Here is an 11,916-nt window from a genome sequence, read left to right on the forward strand (position 1 = left end):
CATTCAACAAGGTAACCAGCTACAATAGCTGTTTGGTTTTGTTAGGTACATATTCTCCTAGTGAAAAAAGACAATATGGTTTCAGAGAAAGAAGCATTCTTTTCTATCTTGGCTAGCATTCAAAATAAATAAATAAGTAAAATTAAGTACTAAATCTAGAAACTTTATAGCAAAGGCAATAGAATAATAGCAGAGGCAGTTTTCTCAGCCAAAGTAGTACAATGCCAACCACAGTCATGACTGCATCCTACAGTAATGGCTGTAAAACATAGCTTTCTCTTCCGTCCAGAACTCTGTTTGCAGTGCTGCTATTTAAGCCAGTTACTTATCAGAACATACAGCCCAGAGTACACATTTTGGAAATCACTGACCTATCACAAAAAGTCCTATTTGTTTGGATTTTTATGGGTTTGTACATCCACATCGCTAAGACTGACTTAGAATTAATCTAACCTAGTAAGCATGCTGAAGGTAGCAGAACAACAGTGCAGCTGTCAAGACAATATAGAAGCTTATAATGGAAAATAAATCCCTGCAATGCCATCATCACATAGATTTTTTCAGAGAATACACACTTGGTGTTATATTCTGTGCTCAAAACAGAATCTCCATTAAGGGTATCTAATACTAAAAAGAGAGTTTATCTCCAAATATGTGGTTTAACAGTCTGCAGGCAAGAAGTTGCTCTTGCCCTAAAGATGTCTGTTTAAATCCTACTCAGAAAGTGATCTTGTCACTTTTTTTTTTTTTTGCCTTTCCAGACCAAGACTTTTCAAAGCAGTGAATTACTTATAAATTCTTGAATGCCAAAAGAAAAATAATATGAATATCAGATAATCTGTAAATAATAGTCCAGCCAGCTGACGAGACACAAAGGAAAAAGGATCAATAACCCATTTGGCAGACTTTCCAAACCTACTTACAGGGCAGCGTGAAGATGGGATTCATTTTATTTCCTATTACTAAATGCTTCATTCGGCATCAACTCTCTGAAACACCAAGATCTAATGCAAAATGCATAATCATCACCAACTGATACAAGGTTTTAATTAAAACTTCTGTATCATTCATTTATTGAGTATAAATAGAAAATACATCAACTAAACTATCTAAGAGTACAACTTGGTAAAAGAGAATAAAAACTATCTTTGTTACTTGCTTGGAATACTGTCCAAGAGCTGCTACATTTACCAGCGCATACAATCCCTGTTTCAGGTACAGTAAACAGGAACAATGCTTGAGGAAAGAAAGTAGCTGCTGAAATTTTTTTATTTGCAGTCTTTCTCTTTCTTGTATCCTGCGGTTCTGAGCACTACAATGAAATCTGTTTTTCTTCCTGTGGACTTCTGCCTCAGATTGAAAGCTCACTGAGGCCACTGTAATACCTGACCAATCAGTGATTTGAAAGAAAATTACAAAAAGTCATTCTAGTCCAAATATATTCTCTTGCTCCAAAAGCAATATACAAGCAACATCATTATTTTCAGTTAACTGTTTCTCAAGAGGTCATTGATTTTTCCAGCTCTCCAAAACCCATACCCCATATTTTAACATTAAGTGAAGGTATTACCTGCACAACAGAAGAGGAATTCACACGGGGCAAAGAATTTCCTTTCCCTCTTCATGGATGTATAACCTGTAGCAATAATCTCTAATCATTAAAATCTATGTATGTTTTATTTTTGTATAACCTTTTATTTGATTAGAAAGCTTTTCTACTAACTAGGTATATCACACATCAAGCAGTAGACAAGGAGTGAACACATTACACGACCATCAAAGCAAAAACCATTAATATGCAACTGTATTTCTAAACCTTTTGATAAATGCAATATTTACAGTAAATAATCTCTTTCATTTGCCAGAATATCACACTTACATATAATTAAAATAAAGGGAGATTTATATTAACACAAACTTATGATAAGTTACTGCCAGAAATACCACTAAAGTAAACTGTGTTTACTTTTTTAAAACACTGACATAGAATGTATACTGGAGTATTTTACTTGTAAATTCAAATACTTCAAAGGACTTTTGGAAAGGGCATTCTTAAAATTTTATGAATGACATTTTCTGGTAGACAAATATTTATTACTTAAAAAAAAAAATACTGTAAAAATAGATACAAAGGAAGTAAAAGTGTTATGCTCAAACAGCTGTTATCAAATGCTTGTGGAAATACATCCACTGAAGAATGATATTAATAGTAGCTGCAGATGGTTTTTAAGTCCATCCATCCATTAAAGTTAAATGGGTTAGATAAAAGTGACAATACGAACAAAACTGAAAGACACTGATAGTCACGGAGGCTTACGTGCAACATCAAAAAATTCTCAGAGAGCAAAGCTCAGTGTGGCTGACAGGAGTGGAACTGCACAGCTTATTGACATGAGCCTGAGCATTTGACCACAATTTCTTGGCATGTATGCTTCAGTGTTTAATGAGTTCAACTCTATTTCAGATGAGTAAAATAATTTATGAATTTGGCTGGTACTGCAAACTTGAATAATTTCCAGTTCATAATCCTATCTTTACATCTTATAAATTAAGCATTGAGAAATGGCGCAGCTGTAAATTTCCATCCTTGATCTCTGTGGACCTATTTGTTGGTTTATGTTATTATCCCTAAACAATATGCATAGCATAACAAAACATTTATGCTTAGGTTATTCTATTGTCCTATGAGAACTGAAATGATTAATCTTCTCCAGCTAAAATAATGTCCTGAAACTGTTAGTGGAGTGGGGTTTATTCTTTCTGTTTGTCATTAAAATGAATGAAAAAGAAAACCAAAACAAACTAAAACTAAAATTTAGAGAAAAAAAAAAAAATGAGCTTCTGCAGACAGGCAAGTCATCCATCAAGATTTGATGAAAGAAACATGGTTTAATTTTCCTTTTGCTATCCTTGAAACATATCAACGTAAGCACAGTTCTCTTCAGAATTTGATGGCAGTAGTTCTGTTAAGATGGCAAAGTTTTAGATAAAATATATTACAAGACAAAGAAATAAATACTATTATCAGGGTGAATATTAAAGGATAAAAATCCTCCAACCAAGTTAAGTTTTGAAATATTACTTTTAAAATGATATCAAATATATAGTTGATTTTTGTCAGTGATCTGTGGATGAAGAAAGACCTACCACATTTTCTTCAAAGAGGACTTCAATTCTTTGATGATTCCATAAATAATAATAACTGCAAAATATTTCAAATGATGCTATTTTTATCATTTTAATGCACTTATACAAATTCACTATATTCAACAATGTAATTTATTTTCCCCACATGCCATGAAAACACATTGAAGTAAGAGAGATGGGAAAAATACTTGCTTAAACTGACAGTTACTTTATCTAATTTTTTGGAATCAAAATATTCAAGGGACACCAATAGCAAGCTAAAATAATAAAATGTACTTCTCTGTGTAACCAAGATAATAAAATAAGCAAAATACCAATGGCATTTGGTAGATTGATGTTGGAAAATAGAAATGGAAGTGTGAATATATATATCCAAGTTATTCCCTCTATGGTGATATAAATCAGTTTTTCTACCAACTATTGACAGTTATTGCCACCTATATGTATTCTGGTAGTGTTTAAGTATGCTTCTGAAGAGGGAAGCTAATAATGGAGATATGGAGAGTGACAAGGGAATTACCCGTCAGTTTTGGGCTTTAAATGCCACAAGAAAGGCAAACCACAAAAAACAGCACATGAATCAGATGTCCTTCATTCTAGTTCGAGCAATTCATCACATGATTTGGGGCAAGTCAAGAAACATCCACATCTCATATTCAACACCTCCACTTGGACTGGTTCCTAAGTTTTATTCAGCTACTGAATTTTCCCTTCATTACTTCATTCCCATCGATCTAGGTGAAAATGTCTGCTGGACTATCAGGTAATACACCAGTTGAGAAGTTGATACAAACTAATTTGCAGAACAGTGTACTGAGTACCTATAATCACTACTGTTACAGTGATTTTCCAAAAACGGGATGAATAAACATTTCACAAGCAAACACTGTATATGGTTTTGTAAGCGCTTTCATTCTAATTATTGGTGTATTACAAATATCAAGACAGCTATAAATTTCCAGTAATTAACCATCAAAACAGGCCTCATTTAAATGCAGTTATTAAATGCTGGGAAAATTAATTAAGTTCAAATGTGAAATATTAACACTTGAACATGTAAGTGACAAACAGAACCTTGTGTAAGCTTTTTAACAAGAGACAGAATTCAGTTTTTCAGAAGCTTTCAAATCCTGAAGAGTATACCTTAAATTCATTTTCAGATATGAATGAATAAAGAAAATAAAGGAAAGACTATAACACCAAAGTTCCTAAGTTTAAAAAAAAAAAAAAAAGCAATAAGTTGGGGAGAAGAATCTTCTGGTCTCTGGTCCACATTATCATGATCATAAAAATCATAAAAAATTCCATCAGAAAGGATAATATCACTCAGCATAAGCCTTTATGACTTGCAAGTTAAATGCTGTTTTGAACAAGGGTTTTCCACACACCAATTCTCCTTATTGCTATGGTCAACAACTAAGAAATGCTACTGCTAAGCATGTCAAGGCAATGTGCATCAATCCATAGCAAAGAAGAACTTAGCATAACCAAACTACTCACTGGTTTTTGAAGAGCTATCATTAAATGTTAATTCATTAAAAAACAGCTTTCTAGCTTTGGTAAACTCCCACTCAAACATATGTTTTATTACTATTATTATTATTCAGATTAGTGCCCTATTAGTGCCCTATTTTTCCTTTTTTTAAAAAAATGTATTTATTTTATTTATTTTTTAACTTCAGTTAGGATTCTGAAGTGTAATGATAGGTTGGTACACACAGGTCAATATAAGGGTGTCTGGTTTAAAGAACCTAATAAATGTAGTGATCGTAAATCGTAATCGTAAACGCTTTCCTGGTTACAGAAACATTGTGCATCCTTATAAACGTTTATTTAACTTTGTCAGAAAACTGTGTTAGACACCCCATGATATGTAAATTTACTGATTCAGATCATTCAGAAGCCAGAGCTTTGAACATTTAAGGAATAAACATAAATATAATAATAAAAAACAAGTTATAAGGCTCATCACTATTCTGCTCCTAATAGAGGAGGGTTTAATGTCAACTTGTTCAGGCAATTTAATAAATATCTGGATAACACTGAATGATCTCTTCTTTAGTTAATGCATATGAGCAAATTAAAGTCAAACCTTAAGCTGCTACAAATCAGCAACTCTTCCATTTTTCTGTTTGTGCTACTGCAAGAGGCCAAGATACTGGTCTGAGACCACTGCTTCCCATCACAGTATTTACTCTATGGCATGAGCTCATTAACCTAAAATGAAAGAAGCAAGTATCATCTCACAAGATTGGACCTGAATTTTCTTCCTATTCTCCATTTACCCAGAAGATTATTCACGGTATGAATAATGATCTGAGTAAGATCCTCTTTCCTGGTGCTGGAAAAGTCTAACAGAATATGCTAAGAGTTTAATAAGCACCATTTTACTTATTTATTTATTTTTACTTATAATTCCAGGTGACAAAGATATGCAATTAAAAAAATCTTCTACTGAACATTTCATCGTTGATCTGCATGCTCACTAGTAAGAATATTTTCAAAGGTAATATCTCAAGTTAAGCACATTTTACAAGAAAACAATGACCGTTGTTCTAAATCTTTATACTATTAATATTTAAAGTATACCCAATATGGAAAAGAAGATTTGAATCTTGGCATTACTGACAGAAGGCTATTGAGCTATCTTTGATGTTTGATCTAGTATGTTTACAAGACCAGAAGAGTTCAAATCAGCAAAGAAAGACTGGAGAAGATTAAGAAATGATTATTTAAAGATTTATGTCTATTGGTAATACCACACATTTTATTGAATGAAATTTAACACAATGTTCAAATTGAGGTTATTTTACATAGGGTGGAATAAAAAACTAAAAGTCTCTTCACCACAGTTTCTTTCAATCTCCCTCATTCTCTTAAGGAACTGAAAATCGTTCCAAGATGAACAAGGGAGAAAAATGCCAGAAGGTCAAGATGCAGCTTCATTGTAACTACTTAAAAGAACATTGTGTTTGTGCTTTTTCACATCATGTTATTAATTTAACATTACATTTCTCTTACAAATAAATAATAAAATAAAATAAAATAAAATAAAATAAAATAAAATAAAATAAAATAAAATAAAATAAAATAAAATAAAATAAAATAAAATAAAATAAAATAAAATAAAATAAAATAAAATAAAATAAAATAAAATAAAATAAAATAAAATAAAATAAAATAAAATAAAATAAAATAAAATAAAATAAAAAATAAAGCCATTTAGCATATTAACTGCAAAGCATCTACTAAGCAATGTGGAAACATGCTCCTTTGCCTTATTGTGTATTTACAGGACAATGGGAAGCTATGACCATTTACATCTAAGAATCCAGTCTACAAGCTCTGTAAGGAATAGAAAGAAAGTGCTGTGAGCACTTGAAAAAAAATCCAGGATATATTTCAAATCCTCACATTCCATTCCCCTCCATGCCATAGATATATTCCACTATGACCCATTATAAGCCTGAAAAATCTGATACATGTTGGTGTTCTCTATAAAGTCAGAATAAATCCTTTATTCTAGATCCTTCCTGCCTTTTCCTCACCCACAAATAATTACTTTCCTTAATGCTCTCTTCAACAAGAATAAATAGACTCAACTCAAGCTGAAATGGAAGCCAAATATGACTGGACTTGAATCTATTTTTTTCCAGCTCATCCAGAGTTCCTGTGGTAGAGCCCATTAGGAGTGCATGAAAGCAGATAGCTCAAAGCCCACATAGTTATTCCTGGATTTAAATACAGATTGGAAATGAATGTCCTGTGGATAAATGCCTGTGAAAAACCTAGAGGAGAATAAGTGCCTGGGAGATTAAGAGATTTACTGTAACCTCTGTGAAAGCTGAACATTTAAAGGGCAGGAATTCTTCATTTTTCAATCATCAAATTTAAAGGGGCAGAGGTTTATACATTACCTCAGCAATTAATTAAAAGACCTCTGTATGTGCTCATGTGTATATATATATTTATAAATCAGCAGGCATGTATTCTTAATAGATTACGCAGCTATTTAATTTCTTCATCTAAATGAAAAGAAATGTTAGATGCATTCCTTTGAAAAGGCTCTTTTGCTAGTTCTCTATATTGCTTCAGATCTTTTACTGAACTGAGGGTAAAGAGCTCCCACTTTTTGCTAGAACTATACATCATCAGTAAAGGAGACTTCATATACAAATTGATTTTGTAACTTTCCTCGTTTCCTGTTTGCTCTGTCATTTTAACTATGTATGACATGTGGGAAATGTAAACCTAGACATGTTGAGGAACTTTTATGACAAACCCACTAGATTTTACTTACCATCTTCTTGCCCAGTTCATCCCTTTAAGGCAAGAAGTTTGCAATAACACAGAAGTATTTTTGTGTACCAACATCTGCCTCACACCAAAGGCCAAATATAATAGTCACATTCCCAAGAATCCTGTTCTCCAATTAAACCCATACCGCATACAGACAACAGCATATACTGGGTTCACCCATTGCATGAACTAATCCTTCTGCTCATGCTTCTTTGAATTATGATCATTTAAGAACTACTCCACAAGCAGACCTTTGAAGTAGAAATCTGACTGAAGATTTTTGCACATTTCCATTATCTAACTTGCTTGAGTGCTACATATCAGAAAGGTTATCCAGAACTATGAGACTCTTGCCATTCTCTCCTACAAGAGTCACCACTTTGCCTACCCTTCATCTGTCCCTGTGCCACATTGCTCTCTTTCAAACTGTAGCCAAGGGCAATATTCTCATAAATATCTTTGTTACAGCAAATCCCCAAGGATTCTACCAGTGGGGTTCATGTAAAAAAATAAACACAACTACATTCTTACACATCTGATCTCACCACCCAAAGGCATTTCAAAAATCACAGATCAAGTCCCAAAGCATTTACTTAGGAAAAACTCTTCCTGAGTTTGGCAGTAAGACCTTCATACACCAACCAGTAGCCATATAAATGAAAGATCCACCTTTTAACCTTTTTTTTTTTTCCCGCCCAGTTATAAAAAGACAAGGATTTTGGAATCTAATATGCATGTTGGAATACGAGGTAGTATACATTAACAGCTATTGAACAATTAAAAAACAAACAAACAAACAACCTTTTTTATTCTGATCTTCACAAATAAAAAGAACCTATAAAATTCTCAGTAATTTTGTAAACATGAAAAGGTGGCTGCAACGACTTTCAGTATTAATAGGGTGGTTAGAAACGAAGCTGAAAGGGGGCTTCTGAGGAAATTATTTCTTCTCAATTCAATTCGTTAGAAAATAATGTCTCTATGGCAAAAATCACCAATAAAGAAAGGGAAGGAGAAAAAAAAATGGCTGCATACCACACACAGCAAGCATTTTTTATTCCCTTATAACATTGTTTTGGCATACACTGAAGTTACTAGTATTGTTATATATTTATAGAAGCACAGAGTTAGAGCTTAAACACTTTCACTTGAAACAACTGTTGCATACCAGCAAAAAAGGAAACTGTTTGATACACTTTCTTCATTCCAGGGCAACTATTTAATATTTGGGCTTAAAACAGTAAGATATGTTAGAGATGTTGGTTAGAATCCCCCAAAAGTTGTAAGTGTACCTCATAGTTCAGTTAATGGTTTTGGAAGACAAAACAGACACCAGGCACCTGCCCAATTTTTACTAATGCCAAAGACAGACTGTCCTAAATAAGGCGTTAGTGCTGAATACTCAGCAATGTTGTTAAAGTACAGACACTTCCATGGTAAAGCTCCATGGTAAAGATAGCGACAGCGTAAGAAACTAGACACAGCAGTGTTCAAAAACAAGGAGGGAGAGAAAGCCACAGTCATTCCAGTGAAGTATTAACTTCTACAAAAATAATTATTATTTATCTTGTCTCCCTGCACCCCACCACCCCCTCCACCACCATTACCACCACCCCCCATTATTATTTTTTTTTAAACTCTCCATATGACACCTTCTGTTTGGATTAAATGTTTTAATGTAGAAGTACAGTTTCTTGAAACGTACTTCTATATATTAAGAGCTTGCTTTATTTTTGCTTTTCAGTTGTGTAGCATGGAAATACTATTTTTAAACTCTGAATTAAAAATAAACAACAAGATGTAGATTGAAAACATTGAATCAAGCAGTTCTCAGATAAGCATCTCACCAGATTTCCTTTGAGTTATTTTCCTGTGTTTCCTTTGAGGAGGAGGAAGAGAAATGAGAGGGTGGTACAGAAGTGCTACACTTTTACTTTGTTACCTTGAATCAAAAAAAAAAATACTAAATTTTGCTGTGTAATTTACACCAGCCTGGTGACTCCTGGCAGAAGGAGCCCACCTTCTGAGTAGGAAATATTTGCACCAGGCATTCAAGTGAATGCAAAATATTAATTCTATGAAAATTTATGGTAATTTGTCTAATGACTTCAAGATGATCAAGAATTGAAAAAAAATATATATATTCTTCCAGGTTTTCAATTACTTTGACGTAAAATACAAACAATTCCCTCACATCTCCTGAAACCTTCCTCATAGTTGTTCATTTACTCATTCTAATCATTTTGTACATTTGTATTTACCTCTGCTAGTTAATTCCATCATATAAAGAAATGAATTTTCATGCCTGATTTTCCCAGCAAAACAGGAAAAAGCACCAGCCCAGGCCTATCTGAATCCCACTACTGCCTTGTTAGTCTCGTCTTGCCTCTGCATTGATCCCCTTTTATCCTGCATAAAAGCAAGCTTGTTCAGGGGTTCATGCCACTGTTCACAGGGGGTTGTGAAGGGCATTTTATTACCAAAGAGAGAACTTCTCCATGGGAACCAAGGCCTTCTGAAGTTTTCCATGAGATTAAACAGTATGAGTATAACCTCCACACTGTTACTGTAAAATAGTCTTGTAGGAAGTTGCTGTTGGCCTGATTACTGCCCTCAGTATGGGTAATATCCTGGATTTCCCTTAGGCTTTCTTTGGGTCACAGTGGGTGGCTTTTGACCTTGCACAATGTCAAGGGAGAAGGAGCCTTAGGCACCTCACTTTGTACCCAAAATAAACAAATTGAGCACATTTCAAAATCTATTCTGTGCTTCATGCATATATTCCCATCTGCTTTAGTCTCAAGATTTTTTTGAAATATTTTATGAAGCAGATTTCATTTGATTTTTTTTTCTTGTTTTCAGAAACTGCATTATAAGCTTACCACTCCTGCCCTTATGTGTTTGCAGATGCTGCCTCAGCCACCGTGTTTTCATGGCATCTCATCTATCACAGGCAAACTACAGAGCATGGAATGCTCTGTCAGAACAAATTAAATAGAAATCCTTTGTGTATCCAGAAATAGTAAGTCATGGTGACAATTCTCTTTATGGGGAACTTTGGGGAGTAGCTAAACTGGATTACTCAAGATCTCTATGATGAATCTAAACAAAATACCCACATTTTGGGGGCGGGGGGGGGGGAGGGGGAGGAACAATGGTATGTAGATTGTTCTCCAAAGTAATTAAAAAAAAAAAAGGAAAAAGAGCGGATATAGGAAGAGATATGTTTTTACTAAAATACACTAGAAATATTTTAATAGCACTAACGAATATAACAGCATTACAACACATTCCCACTGAAAAAAAAAAAAACACTTGCATAAAGCTACCTTGTTTGACTAATCTTGTTAACAACTAAAATACTCATAGAGAACTATTAAAAGTAATAACACTTATTCTTATCAAGTATAGGTTTGCATCAGTCATAATGTAATATGAATACTGAATTGCAAGAAGATTTCTGGAGTGTATCAAAAAGAAAGATTTAAAGATGTAAAGGCAACAAATTTACATTGTGTTGTGTAAAAGCAGGTTCTCTGGATTATGAAATTTGCAGCATCAGTAAATAAAACCATATTAGAAGAAATATAACTCAGCTTAAGGACTGGGAAGCCATATTGCTATTGATGTTCCCTTGAAAACATCATCAGTATGACTTCTAATTTCAGAAAACAAACACATGCAGTTTGGAAAACTTAATTTCAAAACTAAACTACTGGAGCTCTTCAGAGAAAAAAAAATCTACAGCAATTTTTAAAGAGTAGAAACTAATTACCCATTGCTAACATCCAGGACTGTCTCTAAGCAAATATGAAGATGGTGCACAAGTGCACTGGATTTTTCTTTCAAACTAGCCCAATATTTCTACACAGACTAAATACGTGTGCATATATGTGTGTATGAATATGGAACTGTAGTTTTCAGGTTATAATTGAATGTGTGTTTCTGAGCCCTCTAGTACTTTATTAACATGGTCAGTGTATTTTGTAGAATGGTTTCCATGCTGTGTAAGAGAAATCACAACAATTTCCTCCAAAACAGATTTACAACTACACATTAGAGTAAACCTTTGATTATCCTATAGTCCAAATTATCAACCTGTATTAAAGGATTATAACTATTTCCACATACAACCAATCTCTCAGAGATATAATTGAGCAATTCTATTGAAATAAACTCTTCTGGATTGCAATAAATAGTGTCAATAAAACTAAAATATTTTCTTGTTGAATAGTACTGAGACTACTATGCCAGATGAAAACATACTTTTCTTTGTTCAATCCATAGCATTGCTGCTTTTTCCAAGCTAAAGTTACACAAATCTTTAATCATCAATGTTCCTAAAACCTGAGTTCTTGAAACAATTTCAGTTGCCACTGTTTTTGAAACAATTTATTTCAGAGTAGAAAGACCTTAAATACCAATGCTGCAAGCCTGAATAATGTATATTTTTCAAAGCTTAGCAGTTCC

At 33.4% G+C, this 11,916-nt stretch overlaps 1 protein-coding gene across 10 annotated transcripts in view; it reads right to left on the reverse strand.

The window, feature by feature from the left end:
• The window catches only part of ZNF385D (zinc finger protein 385D), a 436,473-nt gene that overhangs the window by 323,938 nt on the left and 100,619 nt on the right, over positions 1-11,916 (reverse strand). The gene's annotated exons all lie outside the window — the stretch shown is intronic.

The sequence above is a fragment of the Anser brachyrhynchus genome (assembly GCF_964034855.1).
Source record: "Anser brachyrhynchus genome assembly, chromosome: 2".
NCBI classification, from domain to species: Eukaryota; Metazoa; Chordata; class Aves; order Anseriformes; family Anatidae; genus Anser; species Anser brachyrhynchus.